At 41.6% G+C, this 16,195-nt stretch overlaps 1 protein-coding gene across 6 annotated transcripts in view; it reads right to left on the bottom strand.

Moving 5' to 3' along the window:
• The window catches only part of RET (ret proto-oncogene), a 79,385-nt gene that overhangs the window by 49,316 nt on the left and 13,874 nt on the right, over positions 1-16,195 (bottom strand). The window contains exon 1 of one of the 6 annotated variants that reach the window (XM_053671432.1): positions 7,315-7,477. The exons of the other annotated variants lie outside the window; for them this stretch is intronic. The gene's annotated coding sequence lies outside the window, so the exon portion shown is untranslated. Of the gene's footprint in view, positions 1-7,314; positions 7,478-16,195 lie in introns of those variants that run through there. 6 annotated transcript variants of the gene reach the window in all.

The following is a 16,195-nucleotide window of genomic DNA, read 5'->3' as shown; positions in this document are numbered from 1 at the left end:
TGAATGCCAGGGGCTTGAGTTCTTGGGCCAGTCGGCTCTGGAGACAGGTGGTCTTGGAATGTTTCTGGCACCTCTTCCTGAGCACTGTGCAGGCCTGCCTGGCCAGGAGCACAGCAGGCACTTGGCTGGTAGGGCAGAAGGGGAGGAAGCCCAGGCTGGTGTTCCCTGGAAGTTGTGTGGCTAGGTGAAAAGCCCCAAGTCTCACTCCCACATGGGAAGACATGGCGGCACTGGAGACTGGAGATACACTTGTGTGGGTCCTGCCCAGCTAGGCACAGATGCACTAGAGGGCAGGAACCAGAGCAAGAGGGCAGTATCCTATGAGTAGGACACCCAGATACAAAGACTCAGAAAGATACCTGAAGCCAGACAGCAGCTGGAAACCAGCTAAGCCACCTGCATTTCTTAAACAATGGTTCTTTTGCGTGGGTGCAGAGATTCCTGGTGCAGCCTTCAACTGAGCCAGCAGAGGGTTGCAGGGTGATTTTCTTTGGGTGTCTTAGAGGAAATGGGCTTTGAGGCAGAAACCTGCCATTATTTCAAACTGTATAGCCTTTGAATAAAAGATTACTTTCCATTTCCAATGAACTCTGACTCCAGATTTTTTGCCTGCTGGTGGTGAGTGACCCCACTGCTTGTTTGGGTACACTACAGCTCTAATTATTGCCTTTGCTGACACTGCAGTGTTCACCAGTCCACCAGCCCTTACAACTCAATCCCAAGTGCCAGATGCATATCTCCATCAACCTGTTCCACTGCCATGTCCTAGTCTGTCTTCTCCCACTCTTCCCACCCCACTCAAGGCCCCTCTTCCTTGCCCTATTTAGCCCAAAAACCTCAGATTACCCTGAGCCCTTCCCTTTTCCACCCTTAGACCAGCCCATGGACTGCCTTATGCCACACCTTAGGCAAGCCACCATTCTCCCTCACCCCCCTCACCTGGACAATACAATGGTCAACCAGTCTCCCTGGGCGCACTCTTAATGCCACAGTCCACTTGCCACTTGCCAAAGAGCAGCAGGCTCAGTTGAATCATGTCACCCTTTGTCTGCAGTGCAGCATTAACTGTCCACTGCTAGCAGAATAAAACACAGCTTCTCATCAGGGAGAGGTTTCATCTGCCCCACCCCAACTCGTTCCTTTATACTCTCTCAGGTGCCCACCTTTTGGCCACAGTGGCAAACTCATGTATAAGTGAACCAATGAATGAATTAATGAAGAACAAACATGTGAATAAATGGTTTTATGAACAGGGTGGGAAATGGCTGCACACTGGTCAGAATTTGGGGTGGTACCAGGGATGTCAGTGAGATCAGACGCTGCTAAGATACTCTGGCTTGGTTAGTTGGGTGGCTTGTCAGAAGCAGGATGAGGCACACACAGCCCTGTGGATGGATGCCCCTTCTGCTCACAAATCTCATGTGGGCATGCAGTGCCCTCTAGTATCCTACCTCCCTGGTGAGGCCAGCAAACAGCCATTAGGCTGAAAATAAAATCACAGACCCCAGCTCAGGAAATGACTTACTTGCCTATAGCTTGCACATGCCTAGTCCTTCCCACCCTCTCTCCTGGATGAGCCCATGTCCAGCTCAGCCCTTTTCCCCATTCCCCTGACAATGTCGACCTTTGCTCCCTTATCTCTCAGGGCACTTACCTCATGCTAATAGAAGCAGTAGCTGATGCTTCCCAGTACCAGGTGCTGGTCTCAGCATGGTGCCTGTTCCACATCATTGTACCATCACAACCTTCCAAAAACTATTTTTGTTATTTCAATTTCAGGTGAAGAAGCTGAGATCAGAGAGAATGTGGACCTGGCCAGTCTCCATGGAGGGGAGGGAAGCAGCAGGGCAGGCCTCTGCTCAGGGGAAAACAGTGAATAGGAGGGCTGCTTCCTCAGCAGCCCTATCTGTGAGCACAGAGCAGGACTCCATAAGCCATTACTGTTGTGGCCCTGAGTAGGTGATACTAACAAAATGCTCAGTGCTTCCCAGTGTGAGGCTACACTACCTCCACCATCATTAACACTATTCCCTAATACCCACATTCCCATCATCACACCATCACCAACCTCCCCACAATCATCACCACACCATTATCACCTTACCCCATCACTACTTCATCACCACCACCAGCACCATCATCACTTTGCCAGCCATCCTAAGGCTTCCAAATGAAAGCATCTTTGCCAGGTTAGACCCATATAAATTGGGGGGAAACATTAGGCTGTAAAGACCTACAGAGTCAGTACTAGGCCTTTCTTGCTTACTGCTGTATCACCAGAACCTTGCCTGATGCCTGACACAGAGCAGGTGTGAAGGGAAGGCTTGGAGCAGGCTCTAGCAACTTGATGGTCCCCCAGGCACTTCAGTCTGAGAGCCAGCTGTACCTGTTCATGGCTCTCTGGCTTAGTTTAGCTGTACTTACTCACCAGCCAACGCCTCCTTTGGGAAAATCTGATAGCTTGTCCCAATCTTGTTGCTTTGAATTTAAGCCTCTGTTTGCAAAATCATTCATAAAATAATTTTAAAATCTCTGGCCTCTATAAGTATATGCCTAAAAGATAGACAGCTTAGTGCATACAAGGGGCACTCAATAAATGCCAGGGCCAGCTACTTCCCTCATGCCAGTGAGCACACTTGTCACTACTAGTGCAGTCTGAGTCCAAGTCTTAAACTTCTTCTTCCCAATATTGCCAGCATCCCTCACTGGGCAGCATGTGCGTAGGGAAAATAGAGTCAGTCAGGCTCTCTCACCCAGATGTCCAGATAACTAAGATAAGCAGTATTCTCATAACCTTGAGAATGAGCCCACATGTGCAGAATCCACTTTCTTATATATTTTGACACACTGCTAGCTTTGTGTGCACTTAGTATATAAGGGAGTCAGAACTTCCCACAACATGACACATGGCTTGTGGCATACATGGATCATCCCACTCCAGAATAAGGGCATGTCAGACATCCCAACAGCCCCATGAATCCCATGTGAATCTGTCCGGCCATCCTTGAACAACTGCAAGACAGTTGGCATCATCAGCATGATTCATCACATTACAATATAAACATGGAAGAGCCATTGGCTCCCTTGAACTCTGGAAGGGTGGCCGGTCATTGGTATGTGGTATTTGGTGGTGAGTCTCCTGGCAGCGTGGACTCCCCTCCAGAATTGGCCTGATGTTAGTGGCACACCCAACAAGGTAGAGAAGGCCCTGTGAGTAGTAAGGGATACCCTGGAGAAGCCGAGTGCCTGGGCAGCCACAGGGCTGCAGGCTGGGTATTTCTTTCATTTTTGCAAGCTAAGATAGAGACTGCACTTCATGATGCAGTGAAGTTACGTGAACTCTAGGGAAGAGAGGAAGTCTTGGAAGTGAAGATCTACACCCTGAAGAAAGGCCTCCTAATGGTGGAATAAGGGCAATCTCCCTTCCTAGTCTTAGTAGATGAGTCAGAGGAGGGGGAGGAGGAAACCAAATTCCCTGCAGGCCTGCCCAGTAATGCTACAGAAGATACAGTTGCAGCAGCCCATGGCATCTGGGAGAAACTCTGACGGTCCTGCCCGGATGGTTAAGCACACAACCTATCAGCCCCATACACAGAGGCCGAACAGGTCAATCTTGCAAATCAGTTTTGCCAGCGACCCAGGGAGCCCTTAGCAGTGTGGCTCTTATGCCTTTGGGATTTAGAGGTGAATAGCATCATGTGCACTGATAATGAGTGTTGTAGACTGCTCTGCCTGGTTCTAGGAATTGTATCTCGACCCCTTAAGGCTAAGGGTGAGTGACACCTTTGGAATGCCAACAGCAGGGGACAAAGCTTGTCTCTGGTAGCAAACGCTGCCTCAGTTTCCTCTCCCTACCCCCATAGCTTGGTTGGAAGTCATGATGGGTAAGACCCCTCACAGGAGGGGCAACCTAAGCCAGGCTCCATCACTTGGGAGGTCTTCATGGAAGGACTGGGGGGGCTGGGACAAGGCTTTTGTAACAGGGGGCTATAAAATTAGGCGGAATGAATAAAAATTATATTTAATTGATTTCTTAAAGCTTCGAAAAGAGAATTTAGATAAACCAATCAACATATGATGTCAATGCAATTCTTTGTGTCATTAAAAATGGCTGTTATTATTATTTTAAAAGGGAGAATGTCATTTGGAACTTGACTTGTCAAGGGCAGATATGAATTGTAAATGCCTCCTAAACATAATTTAGATCTTACTGTTCTCTCCTTGTGTCTGTCTGTATGTGTCTACATATGTATGTTGTAAATGTGAGATAATTTTCTACCTCAGGATGGTACTGTTAAAATTAAAAAGTCAAGCACTTGTAAGAATTGGGTACTCTAAAATTCTCAGAAATATAAAAACTAACTTGATGCTTTCCAAGTACATGTGCCCTAAGATTAATCCTTAGTAAATAAAGCTTGCTAAAGTTTGTTGCTTTAGGTAAAACAGACACATCTTCATTTTGCCTGGGTTTTACAAAAATAAGTCCATGTTAATAACTGACTTTTATGTCCCTGAAAAATTTTTCCAGATGCTATAAAATGTCCAACCTAAAGAATGCTTTTCATTAGAAATTGAAGTTTTCACTAGAAATTGAGGTTTTTAAGGGTTAAAATCTCAATATATGCAGTAATGACTTTGTGGTGTTTCAGAAGAGCCCCTGGAACATATCAAAATACTTGTCTTTTATGTTAAATTGCATAGGAAAATAAGAGATAGAAAAATGAAGAGTTAAGGCTGTGGAAAACCAAACATGGCTGCTTAGTTCTCATTTTTTTCAGTTTTTACATTCCTTCATGCTTCACAGTGCATTTAAGTTGAACTTAGATGAAAAAACCTATGAGCTAAAATTATTGAAAGAAGGCATCTAACACTATTGCCAAAGTTTCATAGACTTACATCAAGAAAATGCCAAGTTGGTAACTAGTTCCTTTCACAGTGAACTTCCAGGAGATGAAGACTTTACACTTTGACTAGTGGAAAGAAGACCAAATAAAAGACACTCCAACTTTGTTTTGTTGGAAAGGACCTTATCAGGCCTCTAACCACAAATGGACATCCACCCTTATCTCTGATACTCATCTCCACATACAACGGTCATCAAAGTCTTCCATGATAAGAGGCTGCTGACATCAGAAGTAAACAGTTGTTCCAAGACACCAACAATATCTGTATACTTATGGCTTGATACTGAACTTAGAATCCATTTTGTTTTGATTGTCTTTACCTGTCTCCTAATAATAGTGGTCTCAATAGTAAATAGTTACATTTGTTCTTTGGGTTTTCTATATAGTCCAACTATTTTTTCACTACTCTACATGTATAAGATAACTATTAATATTATTTTCATGACTTATATAATTGTTATACTAGATGGCAAAGGCAGAAAAATAAGACAGCAAAATATGGATCATGATAATCAATAGGACAGAGATGGACCAGAGTGTTTTTTTTTCACAATGAAGGCTATAAGACCTTCATGACTTCCATTTACCTGCCCTTCTCCTTTTGGGGAAAAAATGTGACCTCAACTCAGATCCCATGGTTCCAGTACTGCCCCATTCCCAATGGTCAACAAGATGACAATGATACTGAGACTTCCTAGGAGTGGGAACACATTATCTGACCTAAAAGTCAGTCATCAATGCATCTTTCATGTTGATTTATGACCAAAAGGGGGGAACTGTTGAGGAAGGAAAGGGGGCTCCATGGAAAGTAACCTCATGTGGTGATCTGATCATAAATTCCTAACTGGGAAGGTCATGGTGGACAGTCACCCTCCGGGAATAACTTATTGAAAGAGTTTCGCTTTAGTGAAAGGGATTAAGCCAGCCCTGTCCATAGTTCTCATGCATCCAGTTTAACAAATATTTAGAATACCAGAAATAATACCCCTGAAGAGGTATATTAACTCTCAAGAAAGCACATAATCTTGTTAACTAACCTGTAATCCAATCCCAATCTTGCCTTCTCCAATCTTCCTTCAGTCCCCTCCTTAATTTCAAATGAAGAGAAACTACAGACTGTTATTCTCCAAATCATTTCAGGTCTTTCTCCCTGGAATATGTCATCAGTTTGGCTCAAATAAACTCTTATAAAAATTTTTAAAAAACTATCTCATTAAAAAATAAGGATGCAAAGCTATTATTAATTCCAGGACTTTACCATGCCTCAAAACTCTATTTCTTCACATAAGAAACCACTCAAATTTCATTAATTAAAAATAAATCTCTGCAGTATCTCTTTTAAATAGTTGTAAGTTATTACCAACCCATTTACTATGGAAGAGAAAGACTAAGACATAGAGACAAAATCTTATATAAATTATTAATAAATTTATACATATTTAACTATTCTATATTGACTGTTTTGAAGAAAAACTTAATAACAGAACTAACAGCATGTAATCTAAGTACCTATCTTTTATTAATATGGTACCTCATAGTTTTTTATTTATATAGACAATGGATGTTAAACTATGAGATATAACCCATCAATCGGTAATTACCAAAAGTTTATTTTTTCAGTGAAATACAACAGAAAATGTCAGTGTATATCACATATAGCAGTATTCTCTGTTGCAATTATGTGTGTGTGAGTCTAAATAATCTCCACAGAAAATGTATTTACAAGTAGGATTTGGTTCAAAAAACCTGAAAAATACATTTATACATTTTTCTGCTATTGTATCATGATTGCCATCATTCTATGTCAAGTGTTGGCATCATAAATAAATAAGGTTCATTCATAGCACAGATTTAATCCCAAGCAATCGTCTAAGCATAAACAGGGGATGGTTAAGTGTTCTGAGGAGAGAATAAAATATACTATGGAAATGAAAAAATGAGCTGTTGGAGATCCAAGATGGCAGAGGAGTAAGTGGAAGCTACACTAACATCCTCCCAGGACCAATCTAGAATTACAACTAGAAAAACTGTAGAGAAACCATCTTGAATAACCAACTGAACACTAGCTGCAGAGAAGCCTTACAACCATGGACAAATAGAAGGAAACTTCAACACAACGTGACTAGTAGGGAGTGCAGAGCAGACGACAGAGGGCTGGCTGGGCTCTCACGGGGAGCAGCTGAAGTGCTGAAAGGGATATTTCAGTAACGGGGCAGGGGCGGTCACCCACAGAAATGTGGTCTAAATCCCACACTGGGCTCCTCAGCCTGCAGCACCAAAACCAGAAAGGAACCCAGATAACATCCAGCTGTGAAAAGCAGCAGAGGTTCTGTTAGCTACAGAGAGATGGCTGGGATGCAGAGAGCCTTTTAAAGGGCAAAAGCACAAAATTTCATTGGTAGCCACTTACCATAGGTGGCAGCAAAGGGAGGGTAGAGTGAACTGGAGACACTCGAGGAGAGTCTGGAGTTGGTGGCTCTGGGAGAGAACTGAAGTAACAGCTTCCAGGATCCATGTGCTGAGTCATTCCCCACACTACAGGAGCCATCTCTCTCAGGCAGAGCACTTCTCTGAATGGCATCAGCCTAAGCAGAAGCAATAGTCCCACCTTCAGGAATTACTCTGTCTTGCCCCTGCTGCTAAAGCCTGACTGTGGATTACAGACTGATTAGATTAACAGTGAATCAATTTACCTGACTGGTTTAATACCTAAGGCAGAAAATACGAAGAAGCAGCCAAAATGGAAAAACAAAGAAACAGACCCCAAATGAAAGGACAAGAGAATTTTCCTGAAGAGCAAGATGAAATGGAAGTAAGCAATTTATCAGATAGAGAGTTCAGAGTAAAGATTATAAGGGTACTCAATAACATGAAAACATAAAAAAGGATCAGTCAGAAATTAAAAAACGCAGTATCTGAGATAAATAATACATTGGTAGGAATAAACAGTAGATTAGATGAAGCAGAGGATCAAATCAGTGTTTTGGAAGACAAGGTAGGCAGAGCAGCAAAAAGTATTTTTTAAAATATGAGGAGAGCTTAAAAAACATCTTGGACAACATCATGGGAACACCAGAAGGAGAAGAGAGTGAGCAAGGGACTGAGAATCTATTTGAACAAATAAGGGCCAAAAACTTCCTTAATCTGGTGAAGGAAAAGGTCATACAAGCCCAGGAAGCTCAGAGAATTCTAAACAAGTTGGACCCAAAGAGGCATACAAATGACAAGGCTTAAAGATAAGGAGAGAATACTGATAGACACAAGAGAAAAAGAGCAGGTACTTAGCTACAAGGGAGCACCAATTAGACTCTCATCTGATTACTCATCAGAAATATTGCAGGCCAGAAGGGAGTGGCGTGAAATATTCAAGGTGATGAAAAGTAAGGACCTACAACCAAGACCACTTTACCCAGCAAGGGTATCATTTAAAATCAAAGGAGATAAGGAGCTTCCCAGACAAGATAAAGCTAAAAGAGTTTGTTAACACCAAACCAATACCACAACAAATGTTAAAGGGCTTGTGAAGGAGAAGGAGGAGAAGAAGAAAGAAGGAGGAGGAGGAGAAAGGGGGGAAAGGACAAAAAAAAAAAAACAAAAACCAGAGGAAAACAGTCTAACAATAAAATGGCACTGCATATGTATCTATCAATAGTCACCTTAAATGTAAATGGCTTAAATACTTGGACAAAAATAGAGGGTAAGTGAATGGATAAGAAAACAAGACCCAGATATATGCTTCCTCCAAGAGACTCTTCTCAGGTCCAAAGATACACACAGAATAAAGGCAAAGGGATAGAAAAAGATATTTCATGCAAAGGGAAAAGAAAAAATAGCTGGAGTAGTAATACTTATATATGACAAAACAGACTTTAAAACCAAGGCTACAGACAAAATGAGAACATAACAATCCAAAATCTGTGGGACATTGGGAAAGCAATCCTATGAGGGACATTCACAGCATTGCAGGCCTATCTCAAAATACAAGAAAAAGCTTAAATAAACAATCTAACTTCACACTTGGAAAGAACTTGAAAAGGAACAACAAACAAAGCCCAATGTGAGTAGAAGGAAGGAAATAATTAAGATCAGAGCAGAAATACATGAAATAGAGTCTAAAAATATGATACAATACAAAAGATCAATGCATCCAAGAGCACTGATCTTTTCTTTGAAAAGATAAACAAGATTGACAAACCTTTAACCAGATTCATCAAGAAAAAAAGAAATGACACAAATAAAATCAGAAATGAGAGGAGAAATAACTGACACCAAAGAAATACAAAGGACTGTAAGAAAATATTATGAATTACATGACAACAAAGAGGACAACCTGGATGAAATGGATAAATTCCTAGAAACATACAATCTTCCAAAACTAAATCAGGAAGAATCAGAGAATCTGAATAAACAAATTATACCTAACGAAATTGAAGCAGTAATCAAAAGAACTCCCAACAAACCAAATCCCTGGACCACATGGCTTCACAGGTGAATTTTACCAAACATTTGAAGAACTAAAACCTCTCCTTCTCAAACTATTTCATAAATTTCAAGAGAAGGGAGGGCTCTCAAATTCATTTTATTATCCATGATTATCTTAACTCCAAAAACCAGATAAAGACACTACAAAGAAAGAAAATTATAAGCCAATGTCACTGATAAACATAGATGCTAAAATCCTCAACAAAATATTAGCAAATAGAATACAGCAATACAACAAAAATGTCATACAACATGATCAAGCGGGATTTATTCCAGGAATGCAAGTTTGGCACAACATTTACAAATCAATAAATGTGATTTACCACACAAACAAAATGAAGGATAAAAGCTGCATGATTATATCAATAGATGCAGAATAAGCTTTTGATAAAATCCAGCACCAATTTATGATAAAAACTCCCAGCAAAGTGGGAACAGAGGAAACATAACCTAAACATAATAAAGGATGTATATGACAAAGAAACTGCCAGCATCATACTCAGTGGGAAAAATTACAAGCATTCCCCTAAAGATCAGGAACAAGAAAGGGATGTCCACCTTCACCTCTCTTATTCATAGTACTGGAAGTCCTAACCTTAGAAATCAGACAAGAAGAGGAAATAAAGGGCATCCAAATCAGAAAGGAACAAGTAAAACTATCTTTATTTGCAAAGGACATAATACTTTATACAGAGAATGCCAAAGACTCCACCAAGAAACTACTAGAACTGATCAATGAATTCAGCAAAGTAGCAGGATGCAAAAATTAATATCCAGAAACGAGTTGCATTTTTATATGCCAACAGTGAACTAACAGAAAAGGAAATTAATAAAACAATTCCATTCACAATTGCTTCAAAAGGAATAAAATACCTAGGAATAAACCTAACCAAGGATGTAAAAGACCTGTACTTGGAAAATTCTAAGATACTGAAGAAAGAAGTTGAAGAAGATACAAACTAGTGGAAGTACATACCATGTTTATCGACAGGACAAATTAACATAATTAAAATGTCCATACTACCCAAAGAAATCTATAGATTCGACACAATTTCTATCAAGAATCCAATGACATACTTCACAGAAATAGAACAAATATCTCAAATTTCGTATGGGACCATAAAAAGCCCCACAGAGCAACAACAATTCTGAGAAAGAATAACAAAGTTAGAGGATTCATGCTACCTAATATCAAACTATACTACAAGGCATAGTAATCAAAACAGCCTGGTACTAGCATAAAAACATAGATCAATGGAATAGAATTGAGAAACCAGAAATAAACTTATACGCCTTTATAGTCAACCAGTATTCAACAGAGGAAGCTAGCACATACAATGGGGCTAAAGTTAGTTTATTCAGTAATAGTATTGGGAAAACTGGACAGACACATGCAGAAAAATGAAACTAAACCACCTGCTTACACAACACACAAGAACCAATTCATGGTGGGTCAAAGACTTAAATGTTAGACCCCAAACCATGAAAATCCTAGAAGAAAACATATGCAGCAGAATCTCAGACACTGCTCTTAGAAATTTTTTACTGGATATATCCTCCAGGCAAGGGAAACAAAAGGAAAAGTAAACAAATGAGACCTAATCAAAATAAAAACTTTTTGCACAGCAAAGGAAATTGTCAATAAAATAAAAACACAACCCACAGAATGGGAGCATATTTCCACCAATACATCTGAAAGGGGCTTAATATCCAAAATTTATAAAGTACTTACAAAACTTAACACCAAAAAAGCAAACTCAATTAAAAAATTGGCAAAGGATCTCAATAGACACTTCTCCAAAGAGGCCAATAGACATATGAAAGATGCTTAATGTCACTAATCATCAGATAAATTAAAATAAAAACCACAATGAGATGCCATCTCACACCTGTCAGAATGGCTATCATTAATAAACCAAAAGACAACAAGTGTGGTGAGGATGTGGAGAAAGAGGTATCCTTTTTGCACTGTTGGTGGAAATACAGACTAGTGCAGCTACTGTGGAAAGCAGTATGGAGATACCTCAAAAAAAATAAAAAATGAATCTGCCTTTTGACCCAGTGATCCAGCTTCCGGGAATATATCTGAAGGAACCTGAAACACTAATTTGAAAGAACATAGGCACCCCTATGTTCGTTGCAGAATTATTTACAATCACCAAGATACAGAAGCAGTCCAAGTATCCATCAATAGATGAGTGGATAAAACACCTATGGTACATTTACAAATTGGAATTCCACTCAGCTGTAAAAAAGAAAAAAGTTTACCCCTTCCAACAGTATGGATGGACCCGGAGATCGTTATGCTGAGTGAAATAAGCCAGTCAGAGAAAGACAAATACCATATGATTTCACTCATGCGTGGAATCTAACAAACAAACTAGACTAACAACAAGCAAAACAGAAACAGACTCATAGATGGAGAACAGATGACAGCTAGTGGTGGGTAGGGGTTGGAGAAATTGAGCAAAAAGGGAAAAGGGCTCCTGGACATGGACAACAGTGTGGTGACAGCAAGAGACCAAGGAGTATAAAGGGTATAAGGGGAATATGGTAATAGAAAAATATAATAGAGATTATATATTTTAAAAATTAAAAAAATAAATAAAAAACTTTGCTCTTAAAAATATGGAATACAGATGAGATCAGGCACATTCAGGGTGGTATGGCTGTAGACAGGAGAGAATTCTAGAAGCAGCAAGAGATAAGGGGACAATCACCTACAAAGGAGTTCCATCAGACTGTCAGCTGATTTCTCAGAAGAGACCTTACAGGCAAGAAGGGGCTGGAAAGAAGTATTCCAAGTCATGAAAGGCAAGGACCTACATCCAAGATTCCTCTACCCGGCAAAGCTTTCATTTAGAATGGAAGGGCAGATAAAGTGCTTCTCAGATAAGGTCAAGTTAAAGGAGTTCATCATCACCAAGTCCTTATTATAGGAAATGTTAAAGGGACTTATCTAACAAAAAGAAGATCAAAAACATGAACAGTAAAATGAAAGCAAACTCACAATTATTAACAACCACACCTAAAACAAAAACAAACAACTAGAACAGGAACAGAACCACAGAAATAGAGATCACATGGAGGGTTAGCAACAGGGGAGTGGGAGGAGGAGAGAGGGGGAAAAGGTACAGAGAATAAGTAGCATAGATGGTAGGTAGAAAATAGACAGGGGGAGGGCAAGAATAGTGTGGGAAATGTAGAAGCTGAAGAACTTATGACACATGGACATGAACTAAAGGGAGGGAATGTGGGTGGGAAGGGGTGTGCAAGGTGGTGGGGAATGAAGGGGGGAATGGAACAACTGTAATAGCATAATCAATAAAATATATTAAAAATATGGAATACAAATCAAAGATCTCAGAGTTTCAAAAAAATCTTAGAAGCCTTCATTCTTATTTCTAAAACAGTAAAGAGACTTTCTCTAATGGCCAAGATGGAGTAATAGGCACCAAATTCAATCTTGGATTTAGAACAACCAAAAAACAAATACGAAACAGTGGTTTTCAAGATACTGAACACTGATAATAAACAAACAATGATCCCTAGAGAAACAAAAAACAAACAATTGTCTAGCTTAAGGACTTAGTTTTCTGGCCATAACACAAGTTGTAGAACCTAAACAGAGCCCAGGAGATTCCTTACGCTGATGAGATAGACCTGACAGTCTGAGGAGACCAAGGCAGCTAGGTCGAAAGGATATTCTAGTAATTTGACAGGAGAGAGCTACAGAGAGAGAGAGAGAGAGAGAGAGAGAGAGAGAGAACACGCCAGATATCTCAGAAGACACTCTGGGTATTCAGCAAAGCACTGATAAATGCAGGCATATGAAGAAACTAACTGATGCTAAACAAAGCACCACACCAAAAATTAGACCCAGAACTCAGCATTCATACATGGCCAGGAATAGTACATGTTCTCAAAAGACAGGCAGGAAAAACCTCAATATTCATGCAGAAATGGGTAGAGTACTCAATAAGGTCTTGCTTCAGTAGGGAAATAATTTGCTCTACACTAAACATGACTAGTGTTCCCTTGAGGGTACTTTCACAGTCCAACTATCTGTCATAGACTTGTGGTGTAGGACTTGACTAAGTGGCCATGGCCTACATGAGTGCGTCTGTTCCATTACATTTATGACATTTTTCTAACCAGTGATTTTCTCACAGAGTTAGAGAAAGCAGCGCCATAAATGCTGTCATACCTGAAGTCATGTGGCTGGGCAATCAACCAAGCCAAGCTGCAAGAGTCTGGATTATCTGTCAAATTTTGGAGCATTGTCTGGTCGGGTAAGACAAAAGTCATCCCTGATGCGGTGGTGGATAAAATTCAGGTGTATCCTACCCCTACCACTGTGGAACAGCTTTAGACATTTTTGGGCCTGCTAGGGTACTGGGAAGTGTTTATGCTCTACCTCGCTCAAGTTGTTCACCATTTTCTATGCTTTGGTAAAAAAGGGAGCGAGCTCGGGCTGGATTCCAATCTTGAAACAAGCATTCCAAGGAGTGAAGCACATCATTAAACACACTCAGGCCTTGCATGCTCTGCAACCTGCTAGGCCCTGTGAGCTAGATGTGCATGTGACACAAGAAGGTTGTGGATGGGGTCTGCGGCAGTGATTGGAACGGCTATGTCAACCCTTGGGTTTCTGGTCCCAACTATGGAAGGGAGCAAAGGTACAGTACTCCTTGATTGAAAAGCAACTGGCTACAGTGTATGCTCCCCTGTTGGCCATGGAGGCTATAACAGGAACTGCCCCCATGACAGTAAGGACCACTTACCCCAATGCCAAGTGGGTCCAATACTATATGGCCAAGCCTTGCAGTGGGATGGCTCAGACATCCACGATGGCTAAGTGGGGGGATTATCAGTAACAAAGGAACACTATGTCGATTAGTCCCCTATGGACTGAGCTGCAGGAAGTGTTGGGCCCTGTCACCTATGTAGATAAAAAATCTACTAATTCTTCCCCCATAGAAGAAATGGTAGCTAGCCCCTTCCATGAAGGGTGGGCACCTACTCCCTCAGATGCATGGTATTCTGATGGGTCAAACAGGGGCCAGGTTGTGTGGACTGCTGTAGCAGTTCAGCCAGAAACAGACATGGTCTGGTTTGATACTGGAGCAGGTCAGAGTAGCCAGTTGGCTGAACTGTGAGCCATGTGGTTCATGGATGCCAATGAAGCACTGCCCCTGACTATTTGCAGATAGTTGGGCAGTGTTTTGTGGGCTAACACTGTGGATCTCCACATGTAATGCAAATAAATGGATGGCTATCCATAGGCCATTATTGGGGTAGGTCTATGGCAAGGCCTATGGGAATTAGGCCACCAGAATCAAATCACTTTGTATCATGTGACTGGGCAAGCATCCCTTGCTTCCCCTGGAAATAATGTGGCTGACACACTAATCAAGGTACAATGGCTGAAAAGGGTGCTTGTTGGGCTGTCAGGAATAGAAGTCACTCAGCAGCTACACCATTGCCTCTTACATACTGGACAGAAGACCATGTGGCTTACTATAGAAGCTTGGAGGTTACCTGTCACCTTAGCAGGGTATAGGAAGCTTGGGAGACCTATGTTACTTGCTTGTGAGAGCATCCCTGAAGGCCTGTGGGAACTACTGGGCAGGGGGTATAGGGACCAGTACTGCTGACCTGGCAGCAGGTAGATGCAATCAGGCCCCTACCTAGTTCAGAGCAGTATAAGTATGCAGTCACATGTGTGGACACACCTACTGGACTTTTAGCAGCATACCCCATATGCTACCCAGATCAGAAAGTGGTAGTCACTGTGTTGGAGCACTGTTTATGGGCAACACTTGATCACTGAAAGTGATCAGGGGATGCATTTTACTGAAGCCTTAGTGCAACAATGTGCCTGAGACCTGCAGATTGACTGGAATTTCCATGTGGCCTGTCACACCAAGCTGCTGAGATGATTGAATGGTATAATCATCTTTTAAAGAAGGGCCTGTGAGCCACAGCTGTCACCCCTATGCTGGGGGGCTAGATGAAACACTTATGAATGTCCTCTGGACCCTAAATGGGAGGAGTCAGAGTGGGGGACCATCTCCCAGGAAGCGCTGCTCCACTGGACTGCTGCTCCAACTAAGCTAAAGTACAGACTAAGGATGTTTTGCTGAAACCAGGCATGGGAAAATAAGGAAACATTCTATTGCCTGCACCTGAGGGCTCGGAGTGAGGGCAAACAGCCACTTGGACATGGCCTTGGGAAATAAAAGCCCCCCCCCCTCCAATATGCACTAGGTGGATCTTGTTGCCCCTTCAGGACAAGAAGGGGAGAGAAACTTACAAATGGTGCCCTGGGTGATTGGGATATGGCCTCCAATTTTAAAGGTAACATACCTAGGGCCAGCGGACCATGAGATGCTTCTGTGTAGCAGCTTGGTGATATCCTTATGGCCCATTATGAGTTCTCCACTGTTATTGCAAATAGATGCTGAACCCCCAGTTGAGTTGCACAAGGTATGATATTCATGCCTAGGAAAGACTTCTCTGACAGCCAATGTCTTATGGGCTGACCAGAAACTTGCTTGTATATTGCCTGAGTATCGTGATTTGCCACTGTTAGTTCTGATAACTGCTTTGTCTTTTTGCCCCTAGGGTGCAAAGTAACACCTTCATGGACTGGGTACATACCTATACCTCAGTAGCTGACCAATTTGCATGCTGGGTCTGCACTGAAATCCCCCTGAACACGTCTGCCACCTTCCCATGGTGTATCTCCCCAACTTCTGTCTCAAAATGGACTTGGTTACAGAACCAGTGGAACAGTGCACATACCT

This window comes from Artibeus jamaicensis, unplaced genomic scaffold, assembly GCF_021234435.1.
Source record: "Artibeus jamaicensis isolate MK-2021 breed Jamaican fruit bat unplaced genomic scaffold, CSHL_Jam_final contig_687, whole genome shotgun sequence".
In the NCBI taxonomy this organism is placed as follows: domain Eukaryota; kingdom Metazoa; phylum Chordata; class Mammalia; order Chiroptera; family Phyllostomidae; genus Artibeus; species Artibeus jamaicensis.
Note: the sequence above shows the minus strand (reverse complement) of the source record. Positions and strands in the feature narration are given on the sequence as shown.